At 33.3% G+C, this 12,500-nt stretch overlaps 2 protein-coding genes across 3 annotated transcripts in view; both read right to left on the bottom strand.

Moving 5' to 3' along the window:
- cap1 (CAP, adenylate cyclase-associated protein 1 (yeast)) overlaps positions 1-4,139 on the bottom strand; it is a gene marked incomplete at its 5' end in the record, with an annotated part of 21,400 nt that extends 17,261 nt beyond the window's left edge. Inside the window, 1 exon segment of the mRNA NM_199909.2 lies at positions 4,092-4,139.
- A 4,917-nt stretch (positions 4,140-9,056) lies between these two features.
- The window catches only part of kiaa0319l (KIAA0319-like), a 42,948-nt gene continuing 39,504 nt past the window's right edge, over positions 9,057-12,500 (bottom strand). For both annotated transcript variants that reach the window (XM_003200638.7, XM_068215332.2), the window contains exon 22: positions 9,057-12,500. This exon is cut by the window's right edge and continues 1,163 nt beyond it. The gene's annotated coding sequence lies outside the window, so the exon portion shown is untranslated.

The following is a 12,500-nucleotide window of genomic DNA, read 5'->3' as shown; positions in this document are numbered from 1 at the left end:
CCACAAAACAAAATTATTATTATTATTATTATTATTATTATATTAACATGGGAAGAAAATTATTTGTACTGTATGTAGTTTTTTATTATTGTTCTCTTAAATAAATATTTAAAATTTTAATATTTAATTTCTGAAAACTGTCAAATTAAGTCAAACTTAATTAATTTAATTGTAACAGGTCAAATTAATTTAAGTTTTCACTTTTTACAGTGTAAGAGATCATGTGCTTGTGGTTTTCTCAGACATATCAAGATAAGTGTGCAAAGGTCTCCCTCTCAGACACACACACTATAATCTTTATAACAAAGAAATCAAGCTATTTTTTGGCACTGAAACTGATGATCACCCCCAGTAAAAAAAAAATTGCACATTTCCAACAGGGAAAACTTACAATCATGAATGCATGATTATATGGTGTCATGGCTTTGCAATCCAAAACTGTTATTATAAATGGAGGCCAATGGGGCAAAAACAGCCACCAACATATTGAAAGGGGAGTCAATTTGCCCAGAGTGCCCTTAGTTTGCAGAAACAAAGTAACTAGTGGCCAAATTAAGACTCAAAATCACCTCAGAGTGGATGAAAACATCCCCAACAGCACACAAGGATGAAATTGATAAAGTAAATAAAGTAATAAAGTAATTTCATATTGATTATTAAAACAAGAACCGATTCCTCTGTGGGCACAAGTGGCTATGGATTGCACAATATTGGACAAAGGGCTGAACAATACTGGAAAAAAAAAACGGACATCGCAATGTTTTGCTTTTCTGCGATATATTGCGATATTAATAAAAATTCCACAACATGACTTGAGCAACTATTTGGAAAGAATGCATAGTTTTACATTGGTTGGGATGATTTTGTAGGGGAGCACATCTGCATAAAAATACAAAATTATCAAAAAATAGGCAAAATACAATAAACAAATTTAAGCACAGATGAAAATGGAAATAAATAAATAAATAAATAGATTTTAATAAATACATTTTTAAATAAATAATTTTTTTTATATTTTTTTAAGTCTTAACAGTAATAATGTACAGACATTCAATAACCAAATGCAAAAATAACACCTATATAGATATAAATATAAAAAATCCCAACTTGATATTGCAATGTGTGAATCTGCAGTGGTCACATTGCAGAATCTACAATATCAATGCAGAAACGATAAATTGTGCAGCCTGACTGAGGCTGGAGTGAGCGAAACACTTGATTACACAGGACAAAAAATACATAATAAATTACAGATGCAAATTCGCTGTTGAAGAAATAAAAACACATGAGCGAATCATACAAACAGTCAGCAGAATCTCAACTTTGGCCAAATGTAATAAAGATAGCAGCTCTGGCAGAAGTGCACACGCAGGCTGAAGTCAAACTAGAGTCAAATTTGTTCTTTCGCCATTTTTTCTTTCTCCCATATTGTAAGAAAATATATACACATTCAAATTAGTTTAGTCAAATTGCCTTGTGTTTTAGACTGGATCCTGGTGTTCACAAGAGGCAATAATTATTCTGAAACAGCCATCTAGCCATCTCAACATTATTATTATTATTATTATTATTATAAGAGTTACTAAAGCTATCACCCATTTAGAAAGAAAAAAAATCTAACTAAATAATCAATTTGGGTTGCCTTCAAATTTATTATTAAAATGTATTTTTCTGGGTTACTTGTTATTAATTGAAGCCTGTTCCTTCCTCAGATCTTAAAAAAAAAAATGTAACTTAACATTTCTGCCAAACTTTAAATCTTTTTGAGGGTCTAATTGTTTCTACTGATGCATAAGTTCATGTCTATTTTAGAATAGCAACACAAACTTAGTTAAAAAAATCAGATTTGCAAGATATACTGCACTGAAGAGGACAAAACTAGTGATTTCTAAAGGTTTATACAGTGCTCAGCATACACAAGTACACCCTTTACATATCTACCTGTTGAATTCATATTATAAATAGGAAGCTTTACAATATTATATCTGTGCATATACATTAGATCAGTCAGTACTGAAGCCAAATTTGAAGCTAATTTAAAACTCTACACCCAAATTTCTGTTATGAAAATATTAAATACAAATTTTTAAAAAAAGAGTTTGGATTGTAAGATTTTTAAACGCATTATTGCTCGTGATTGGAAATATGTAAATGAACCTAGAATTGAAAAGTGGATTAAAGACATGGAGTCAAGTTTGTCAATGGAAAAGATCTCATACATCGTCAAAAAGAAACAAAAAGTGTTTGAAGATATCTGGAGACCTTTTAATAACTTCTTGAAATTCCTTGATTCCTGAAAAGGGAGAATATGGTGTAAAAAATTTGCTGTGTCTTCATGACTATTATTCTGGAAATGTGTAATCTGTTGTGATATGCAAATTGAAAAAAGTAATAAATATATGTCACAAAAAAAAAAAAAAATTTAAAAGAGGAAAAAAAAAATCATGCAGCAAAAAATTTAAACACTTAATTTTGTAGTTGATAATTTTATATATATATAGCTTGAATTTAATTGTATTGACTTTCAATTTCTAAATATGTTTGGTGACTAAAATATTATTTGAATAAATATATCTGTAATAATTCTGTTTTGTTTAAATGCACCAAAATATATCACCTATATTCACTGAGAAATGGATAAAAATATTAATTTTTCTCAAAAATGCAAGAAATAAAGCTGCAGTTCAGAGAAAAAAACGGCCACAACTTTGACTTGAACTTCACTAGGTGAAGCATTAAGACAAACTTAGAAAGATAGTTGGCCCAAATATTCTGCAATCCTTGACTCTCCCTTCATTTAATAAAAACCTGTTTGAGTTCAGTTTAACACAAAGGAACACAAAGAAAAAAAAACTGCCATTAACTTCAATATTATTTCATGTTCAAGGGCTGCTTTTTTTAGTTTACAACATTTTTCAAAATACCTGACTTTGTGTTCAACAGAAGGACTTGAGATTGATCAAAAGGTGAAGGTATTTACATGTGTGGGTGAACTAACCCTTGAAGGCAATAGTTTGCTTTAGTTTAGTACAGCAGCTCTGCAATACACACCTGCACTAAATTGTATAGGCAACACCCTAAAGATACACAAATCACGATAAAACTACAGTATATTGAGGCGACATTCAAACCTCAAGTATATTGCAGCAAGCTGTGCTTCTGGACACAAAACAGGTCATTTATGCTTCAAAACTAGGCCAGATCACATCCATTCTCGGCATAGCGCAGGATGAGCTGTGCCACATTCATTAAAATAAAAAACACGCGACACAATACACGCTCACTGTGTTTCTTGACAGGAAATCAAGCCATTAATTGGATTGCAATAGGATACGAGGCAGGAGGCAAGCCAAGAGATGTGATGTGATGTGATGTGATGTGATTTGACTGAATAATCAGGCCGGCCGGGGCCACACTCGCGAGCTCGTTCACACAATAAAGAGCGACTGTTTATAGAAAATAACCTGAAAACGGAAGCAATATATCGTCCACGACGAGCTTGTGTTTGGATTTCCTGCACTTGACGCCCGCCCCACTTCCTACATTCGCAGTCTATGCGATTTTAAGCGTTCATTCGAGTCGGATCTTCTGAGTGAATCGGTTTCTCATTGAGTCAGTTTCAAGTCTAATCAACTCAGGAACGAAAACCAACAATAATGAATATGCTAGGTTTTAATCTCTTGCTAAAATATATGATAATTAAACATTTATGGGTTAAATATATAAACGCAGACGCTAAAAGAAAAATGAAAATTATGTAACGTTAAAGCCGCCAAAGAATCGTTTAACATTTCGAAGTGTTCAAAGGAACCGATTCGCAAAAGAGACTTCCCATCACAACCGCTGAGCTCTGCAAGATCAGGAACTTTTCCAACCGACGCGTTTCAGTGCTGATATGAAATGTACACATATGCACAGATATATAATAAACATACAAAGCATAATGCCACTGTATGTAATATGCACGTATTACAGCTATATTGCGAGCGATGCCCGTTTCAGTTGTCATGATTTGCGCAGATTTCCGCCGGCAAGTCGTTCCTCATAGATATGTAATCCTGTAAACAATGCATTCCGCGTGCTCTGCTTACCGTCGCCGTGTGAATAATGTTCCGGTGGTCCTGCTTTAGTTGGGATGTTGTATGGGTGTGTTTCGGCTCTCCGTCTGCGTTCTCTTCCTGTATGAGCGTGTTGAAGTTCCCAGCTGTCACTGCGCGCCGTTTCCGCCCAAACTCCACCAACTGCTCCACTTCCTTATAAGGACAAAGGAGAGAAAGAGAGAGAGAGAAGGAGTGTGTGATGATGGAGAGATGAAACAGAGAAAAACAGGAACAGGAAGATTCAACACTCAAGCCTGAGAACGAATTAGTTTATAGTTATGATTAACGTTACATTATGGAAAGCTGATATGATATAATGTGCAGAATTCCCCCAGTCCGCTATGAGGAAATGTGACGTAATTATGAAAGTGCTTAGTTTTCAGATTTATTATCCCCTTGATGACTTGGAAAACTTGTTAACTTATGAGCAGTTTATAAAAATTCATCAATTTCCAATCCCATTCAAGAAATTTGCATTATTGTAAATGCTATCCCAAAAGAAGTAATGCATCTAACAAAAATCATATTTCATATATAAGCCAAAAACCATAGAACCCTCTTTATTATTAGAAGGTATTAGTGTGTATGATAAGCAATGCAACAACAAACTTATCCCTCGAATTCTCCAACAACAAAAAAATCGAATTGTTCCAAGAGGGAAATCATATTGGTCAGCATTAATAGAGGATATTGATTGGAAAAGAACACGGCTTCTCCAATATAAATATGTAATCCCAAACAAAGCAAATGAAATCCATTTTAAAATTCTACACAAAATATACCCGGCCAATGCATTTATCTCAAAATGTACTGATATTGCAGATACTTGTTCCTTTTGTCAGGAAAATGAGGAAACTTTGTTTACATGTTTTTTACATGTAAAATCTCATTAAAAATGGTCTGATCTATAGAATTATTTGAGTAAATCCCAATCAACAAAACAAATCATTCAACTGAAAGATATTATTTGTTGAACAAAAATTAAGAAAATAAATATATATATATATATATATATATATATATATATATATATATATATATATATATATATATATATATATATATATATATATATTACTTTTTTATGCAAAATTCTTTATCCACAAACAAAATTTCTTAAATCCTCTCCCTCGTTTACCCATTTTTTTATTGAAATTGATTCCATGCTTAAAGCTATACGTCTATAACAACAAAAAATTCTGCAAGTTAATAGAAACTTGTGAAAATATCATGCTTGCAGTATATTAGTAATTAATGCTTTCTGTATTTTTTATTTAATTTAATTTTGTACTTCCCCTTTCCTCATCTTGTTCTCTCTTTTATTTTCTTTCTATTAATCTTTTCTTTTTACTTATTGTTCTTATCACTGTGTAATTGTATACTCTTGTATTTCATTCTTCTACTTCCTGATTTATATTGTAAATTTCTTCTTTTCTAAATAAAAGTTATTTTAAAAAAAAGATTTATTATCCCCTAGAGGGAAATATTATTGGAATGAAAAAAATTATTGATATTAATTGGAAAGCTACCCGATCAATCCCGTTTAAATTTTGCCTTTTAAATAAGGTTAAAGTAGTGCACTTTAAAATATTTCACAAAATGTATCCTTGCAAAGTAATTTTATCTAAATTCATGGAAGACTCCTCTCATCTGTATAACTGTGATGTCTCTCTTAAATTTTGGAATGACGTTAGTGACGTGTTATTTGGGCAAAGAAATGTTGATTACAGGCTCTCTTTAAAAGAAATCATTTGCTCTTTTTCACACACACTATAGAACATTCGAGTACGTCATTAATGTTTATATCTTACAAGGTAAATATTTTATTCACAAATAGAAATTTTCTAAATGTATACAAAACTGCAATATATTTTTATTAGAAATGGAATCTTTGAAAGAGTCTCTAATGCAAATTAAAAACAAAAAAAAGAGTGACTTAATGTTAGATTTCATGAAGGAATGTTTCTCTGGTACTGATCCCCGCTGCAGTCGATGATTTTATCCTAAGTTATTATTTTTGTTTATATGTATAGAAGTATTTTGTGGCGATGCAATGGCGCAGTAGGTAGTGCTGTCACCTCACAGCAAGAAGGTCGCTGGGGCTCAGCTCAGCTCAGTTGGTGTTTCAGTCAGGAGTTTGCATGTTTTTCCTGCGTTTGCGTTGGTTTTCTCTGGGTGCTCCGGTTTCCCCCACAGTCCAAAGACATGCGGTACAGGTGAATTGGGTAGGCTAAATTGTCCGTAGTGTATGAGTGTATGTGTGGTTGTTTCCCAGAGATGGGTTGCAGCTGGAAGGGCATCCGGTGCATAAAAATCTGCTGGATAAGTTGGCGGTTCATTCCGCTGTGGCGACCCCGGATTAATAAAGGGACTAAGCCGACAAGAAAATGAATGAATGAATGAATGAATGAAGTATTTTGTAATACTTGTATTACAAAACACCTGTTATGTTTTTGCTTCATTATCATTTCTGGTTGTGTTTTTGCAATTCCTGTAATGTTCCTGGATATAGTTTATATCTGAATTTGTATTATTAGTTTAATTAATGTTTCAAAGTTTATAATAAATAAAAAGTTTTGTTTATTTTTCTTACTTTTCTATTTTATCAATATTTATTTGTTCAGTCCCTACATTTCATGATTAGGTTTAGATAGCTTTCCTGTAATGCTCCTAATTTATTTATACACACTTGCATATTGTTCTGATTACACTCTCCTCCAGTTGATTATTAGTATAATGTTCAGGATTTCTTCAATCTGCCACGAACAACTGTGACGTAATTCTGATTCAGTTTAGTTGAATCAGCTTTATTTTCAACTTTTTCTATTTTATCAAATCTTTTATCCATAAACAATATTTATTTAGTGCCTATTAATCATACAGACCTACTGCCTTGTATCAACGGTTCAGGCTGGTGGTGGTGGTGTAATGGTGTGGGCGATATTTTCTTGGCACACTTTGGGCTCATTAGTACCAATTGAGCATCGTGTTAACGCCACAGCCTACCTGAGTATTGTTGACCATGTCCATCCCTTTATGACCACAGTGTCTCCATCTTCTGATGGCTACTTCCAGCAGGATAACACACCATGTCATAAAGCGTGAATCATCTCAGACTGGTTTCTTGAACATGACAATGACTTTACTGTACTCAAATGGCCTCGACAGCCACCAGATCTCAATCCAATAGAGCACCTTTGGGATGTGGTGGAAAGGGGTACTAGTAGGGGTACCTAATAAAATGGCCGGTGAGTGTGTACACTTCTATATTATTGTAACACCTCCCCATTTTTATGTTGGTTTCCTCTTTGCAAATACGCAGTTGATGTAACTTATGTCTCCTTTCTTTTATAACCTTCTCCTGAATGTGTTTTATATATTTTTATCTTTTACTTGGGGAAAAATACTTATCAGTTTCCTCCTGTCCTGTCTACACAGGCAGTTCTGAAGTATTTCTGGAGCCTGAGGGGGAAGATAAATATAAGATTTAGATCCTTGTTGCCCAAACAGGAAGTGTTGGTGTGTGTCACAATTCTGATCTGCAAACACAGAATTACAAGTGACTGCTTCTTTCCCCCACTAAGCTTCAGTTAAAGGGATAGTTCACCAAAAAATGAAAACGTACTCACTATTTGCTCACCCCTAATTGGCTACAAAATTGTATGAGTGTCTTATTTCATGCTGGACACAAATAAAGCTATTTTGATTAAAGCTGAAAACGGGTAACCATTGACATCCATTGAAAACAAAAATACTATAGAAGTCAATGGTTACTGGTTTATGAAGTACAAGTGACTGCTTTTTTTCCCCACTAAGCTTCAGTTAAAGGGATAGTTCATCAAGAAATGAAAACGTACTCACTATTTGCTCACCCCTAAGTGGTTCCAAAATTGTATGAGTGTCTTATTTCATGCTGGACACAAATGAAGCTCTTTTGATTAAAGCTGAAAACTGGTAACCATTGACATCCATTGAAAATAAAAATACAAGGGAAGTCAATGGTTACTGGTTTCTAGCTTTTTTCAAAATATATGTTTTGTGTTTACCAGAAAAAAGAAACTCAAACGTGTTTGTGACTAGTAAAGAGTGAGTAAATAATGATAGAAATTAAAGTTTTGGGCAAACCATCCATTTACACAGTTAAAGTCAGAATTATTAGCCCCCCTTTGAATTTTTATTACTTTTTAGAAATATTTCCTAAATGATGTTTAACAGGGTGAGGACATTTTCACAGTATGTCTGATAATATTTTTTCTTCTGGAGAAAGTCCTTTTTGTTTTATTTCGGCTAGAATAAAAACAGTTTCAAATTTTTAAACACCATTTTAAGGACAAAATTATTAGCCCTTTTAGGCAAATTTTTTTTCGATAGTCTTTAGAACAAACCATCTACATACAATAGCTTACCTAATTACTCTAACCTGCCTAGTTAACCTAATTAACCTAGTTAAGCCTTTAAATGTGACTTTAAGCTGTATAGAAGTGTCTTGAAAAATATCTAGTAAAATATTATTTACTGTCATCATGGCAAAGATAAAATAAATCAGTTATTAGAAATGTTATTAAAACTATTTTGTTTAGAAATGTGAAATCTTCTCTTTGTTAAACAGAAATTGGGGGGGGGGGGGGGGGGGGTGGACTAATAATTCTGCCTTCAATTGTGTGTGTATGTGTGTGTGTGTGTGTATATATATATATATATATATATATATATATATATATATATATATATATATGCTACAAAACTGCAGGTTAATAATGTGTGAATATAATAACTTATATTTGATTGTAACGTAATAATGTGCATCTTTTGTAAAGCTGCAATGAAACAATATTTATTGTAAAATTCGCTATACAAATGAACTTGAATTTACATTTACATTTAGTCATTTAGCAGACGCTTTTATCCAAAGCGAATTTTGGTTGCCTTTCCTTTATTGTCCAATGACAAATAAAGTCAGCTGTAAATATATTCCTTTTTATTTATTCCACTCGAATTAGAACAAGTCACATGAAACAGGGAATTCTTCATTAAAAACATCCGAAGGAAAACAAAAATGAATTAAAAATAAAAAATCCCTTTATTTCCCCCTCATGCATTCAAAATGTGCAAGACTCCGATGTGAGTGGGGAAACATCAAAATAAATCTCACACACGTCATTAATAACATTCAGCCTTTCCCTAACAAAACCAATTGACGAATTCTGACAGAAAGCATCATCAGAAAGCCAAAGAGAGCACACAATGCTTTTGGCAAGTGTAACAAAAGATGATCTATGGATTTGGTGGCTATTCCAGCTTGAGCGAGCCAGACCCCGTCCTGTTTATATTCAATATCAAAACCAGAGGGGGGTAAAAACTAGCAGCTAGCTCTATAGTGCAACACCCAATGCATTTTCCAGTGTACGATTTCCATCCTTAAGATTACAGGAAGCCCTGATGAACATGGCTATAATGCTGCAGGCGTCTCGTTTGCTGGTGTTCGAAGGGGCAAAAACGCACCTCTGACATACAGCAAAGTAGCACACGCACATTTCTATACATGCAAACCATAAAAAAGTGAGAAGATAGAAACCAAAATCTTGATTTCTCATGCAGTCATACATGGCATTTCTGGGGTGCCCCAGGACTCATTTCTCTGCATTATTATTATCATGTAAAAATATACAAATGAACAGACGTGACAGGCAGTAGTGTTTGGATGCCTGTCATATCACACTGCAAAAAATGATTTGTTTACTTGAGTTTTTGTCTCGTTTCTAGTCCAAATTTGTTAAAATACTTAAATTTAGAAGCATTTTATATCTAGACAAGTCAAATGAGAAATAGTTTTGTTATTAGACATAATAAGTCAGAGGTTTGTTCTTAAAACAAGCTAAATAATCTGTAAGTAAGTGTGTCCTGCAAAGTTTAGCTCCAACCCCAATTAGACACACCTGAACCAGAAACGTCCAGGCAGGTGTGTTGAAGAAAGTTGGAACTAAATTATGCAGGACACCGGCCCTTCAGGACTGAGTTTGGACACCCCTGCTTTACTTGAATAGGGTGTTTATTAGATTTTCATTAGTCATGAAACCTTTATAATCATTACATGACAAGTCAGGAATGTAAATGGGATTTTATGCATGGTTATAACAACTGTTATTAAGTGTAATTCGCTCAGTAATGTCATTTTAAATGCAAATATGACATTGTTATGACAACTTGACATACACAAATACATTACAACCGGTCTTTGGCAACTTGACACTACCGAGACAACATAACTTGTCATAAATCTGTCATAAACATGATTGTCATGAAGCCAATATAATATAATATAACATAATATAACATAATATAATATAATATAATATAATATAATATAATATAATATAATAAAATATAAATATAATATAATATAATATAATGAATATTTTCTGATCACGTTTTCACTGTATTTGTCATTGAAACGTCTCATTAAAGCGTCTTCACTCCGTCAAAAAAAATTTAACAGCGTCATTACTATTTAATGACATTTTAATGTTAAATTCAGCTTGTGCCACTTTAGTTGAGGTCAAAAAATAGATTAATGATGCTGTTATAAAATTTCTGACATATTAATAATGGCTTTATGACAGTAATGTTGATGATGGATTTATGACAAGTTTTGCTGTCTTGGAAATGTCAAGTAATCTTGACAAAGTCAAAAACAGGATGTGGTGTATTTGTTTATGTCAAGTTGTCATAACAAATAGAGTCGTCACGATATTTTAGGATATAATTTGCTACCAATCGGTACTGAAATTTTAAAAAAGTAAATTTCCCGCCAACAATTGAGCGCATTTTTAAATCGCGCTGATTTCCATTGTGTTCACCTGCTCAACAAAAATGACTGACCGTGAAGGTCATCAGTTCACTGAACTCACTGCTGTTTACTGAGTGAAACACTCCAGTGTCCCTGTATCTGTGATTACACTTAGTAAACAGCGGTGAGATTGGTGAACTGATGACCTTCAGGGCCAATCAAAGTCATTTTTGTAAAGCACTGGTGAACACAATGGCAAATCAGCGCTGTTTAAGAAAACGCTCAACAGCGCTTAAATGTTAGCAGGAAATGGACGTTTTTAAAACTTCAGTATTGATTACACTAATAACGAACAATTTAAATGTCTCATTAAAAGTGTAATTACTCCGTCAAATCATTTTTAAGAGCATCACTACTATTTAATGACAATTTTTAAAATGTCAATTTCACGTGCAGTTTAAGAACGTGCTCAACAGTGCTTAAATGTTAGCGGGAAATGGACGTTTTTAATTTCAGTATCGATTGGTACCGAATTCCAGTATTCTGACAACACTAATAACAAACAATTGAAATGTCTCATTAAAAGTGTAATTACTCTGTCAAATTTTTTTAACAGCGTCATTAATATTTTATGACATTTTAATGTCAAATTCAGCTTGTACCACTGTAGTTGAGGTCTAAAATATAGATTAATGATGCTGTTATAAAAATCATGACACATTTATAATGGCTTCATGACAGATTTATGGCAAGTTTTGTAATCTTGGAAATGTCAAGAACTCATGACAAAGTCAAAAACAGAATGTGATGTATTTGTTTATGTCAAGTTGTCATAACAAATAGGGTTGTCATGATACTGGAATTTTAAAAACGTCTTTTTCTCGCTAACATTTGAGCACGTTCTTAAATAGCGCTGATTTGCCATTGTGCTCACATGCTCAACAGAAATGACTGTGATTGGCTGTGAAGGTCATCAGTTCACTAACCTCACCTCTGTTTACTGAGTGAAACCGCATATACAGGGACACTGGAGCATTTTAAAGTCTTGTCAACCAGCTAGTTTGTCTATAAGCTGACATACCACTGATGAATCACAGCTTTAAAACGCTCCAGTGTCCCTGTATCTGCGGTTACACTTAGTAAACAGCGGTGAGTTTGAAGTCACCTTCACGTACAATCACAATCTTTTCTGTTGAGCACGAGAACACAATGGCAAATCAGCAATGTTTAAGAACGCGCTCAACAGCGCTCAAATGTTAGCGGGAAATGGACATTTAAAAAATGTTAGTATCGATTGGTACTGAATTCAGTATCGTGACAACCACTACTAACAAACAATTGCAATGTCTCATTAAAAGTGTCATTACTCTGTCAAATACTTAAATATATTGATATTAATTCAATATTTAATGATATTAATATGTCATCAAATATTAATGACGCTGATAAAGTCGAAGTCAGCTTGTACCATTATAGTTGAGGTCAAGATATATATTAGTGACGCTGTTATAAAATTTAAAAACGTCTATTTCCCGGTAACATTTCAGCCTGTTCTTAAACGGTGCTGATTTGCCATTGTGCTCACATGCTCAACAGAAATGACTGTGATTGGC

The sequence above is a fragment of the Danio rerio genome, chromosome 19 (genome assembly GCF_049306965.1).
Source record: "Danio rerio strain Tuebingen ecotype United States chromosome 19, GRCz12tu, whole genome shotgun sequence".
Classification (NCBI taxonomy): Eukaryota; Metazoa; Chordata; class Actinopteri; order Cypriniformes; family Danionidae; genus Danio; species Danio rerio.
The sequence above is the reverse complement of the archived record's forward strand: the minus strand, read 5'-3'. Positions and strand labels throughout refer to the sequence as shown.